This window comes from Oryx dammah, unplaced genomic scaffold (genome assembly GCF_014754425.2).
Source record: "Oryx dammah isolate SB20612 unplaced genomic scaffold, SCBI_Odam_1.1 HiC_scaffold_1, whole genome shotgun sequence".
Taxonomy (NCBI): Eukaryota; Metazoa; Chordata; class Mammalia; order Artiodactyla; family Bovidae; genus Oryx; species Oryx dammah.
The window spans coordinates 11,111,874-11,113,447 of record NW_024070185.1 but is presented as its reverse complement, the minus strand read 5'-3'; positions in this window follow the sequence as shown (position 1 = coordinate 11,113,447).

The window sequence follows — 1,574 nt, the reverse complement described above, 5'->3', positions numbered from 1 at the left end:
CAAAGACCTGCCTGTCCCTGGGCTCCTCCACCCCACCCTCCATCCTCTACAGCAGCTCCTTGGCTGTTCCCTGACTCTGCCAGCTGCTGACCACCCCAACTCTTCGCCCCCATGATTTTCTCTCCCTTAGATGCCCACCCTGTCTTGGTCCCTCTGCTGCTTAACCCCCTAACAGGCATCAAGGGGCAGCTCCCACATCCTCCACAATCCTGTAGATTTTCCCACTCAGAACTAACACTTCCATTATCCTCTGGTCTGCTTACGCCTCCACCATTATTATGTGTATTAGTTGAGTATGTGTCTGCCTCTCCAACCACAGTGTGAGCTTTTCGTGGGCAGGAGCCACATTTTATTCATCTTTCTACTCCACTCTCCACCCAGTATACATATTCACTCTTCCTTGCTCTGTGAAAATGCTCAGTTGTACCATTTGGGTCACTCTCAAAGCCTACTTCCCTTTTCTGGTAGGGGGAAAAAAAAAAAACTCTACCTTGTTAATTTAAATTAAGTCAAATTGAATATAGTCAGCAAAAATGTGGATTAAAATAAGCTTCTGTGGGTTGGGGCCCTAACTTTTTACTTAGCATATTGCTTCTCTGGGGAAACCACATCTTACATAACAAGGAGAAGAAAGAGATAAACCTTTCTAGAACAGTTTCTTCTCCTTCCAAGACTGACCTGACTCCCACTGCCTGCCTGCCTGCCTCCATGAGTCAGTGGCCGTACTGCACATGTGACAAGAACTGGTCCTTCTAAGAGCGTTTGACCACTGAGCTTTTGAATTCCTGACCAGAAAGAAGGTGAATCAATGTACTTGGGTTAATCCTGTAAGTAGGTCAACAAAAAATAATTCCAGGTTTGGCTATTGTCCCTCTGTTATGCTTCCATCCTATTCTTAACAGGACCTTCAAGGCACCCTGGGTATTTTCTTGGGCAGTGTTAGGATGCTGAGTTGCAGACCGTCACCCCCAAAGTCTTCCGAAGCATCCATTCTCTGTAAAGGCTGAAAGAGGCTCAGAGACTTGGTAGTGGTTTAGGGAAGTCCTGGTTTATTCTAGAGCAAGGGACATAATTCAACAACTCCCCTGAGCAGGATTTGAGGGCAGTCTTAACAACTTCTGACCCGTATCATTTGTCCTGCGAATTTCCCAAATTATCTGATTGGCTAAAAGTGGGATTTAATTTCAGATACTCTTTTTCTTGATCCTGCAAATATCACGTCTTCTTTAACAACAGCAAGAAGGACCTTCTTTGAATATGAGTAGGGAAGGGGGCAGCAAAGGAAGAGTATGTCCACAGATTGTCAGCACAGGGAGAAGGGCCAACCAACACTCGATTAAGCCCATCACAGCTGTGGATCTGCCCACTCCATCCCTGATATCACCGATTCTCACCTTTCACAGCTGTGAGTGCTAGACACTGGACTAGAGGATACACCAAGCAGAAATGTCTTAAAATGTAAAGAGCAAAAGGAAATAAGAGAGAATTTTGATACATTTTCTAAATGGCTAAGAAAAGAAATATGTACACTTAGAGTATATTTCAATAAGGGCAAAATTTAGCTAAAAATATCC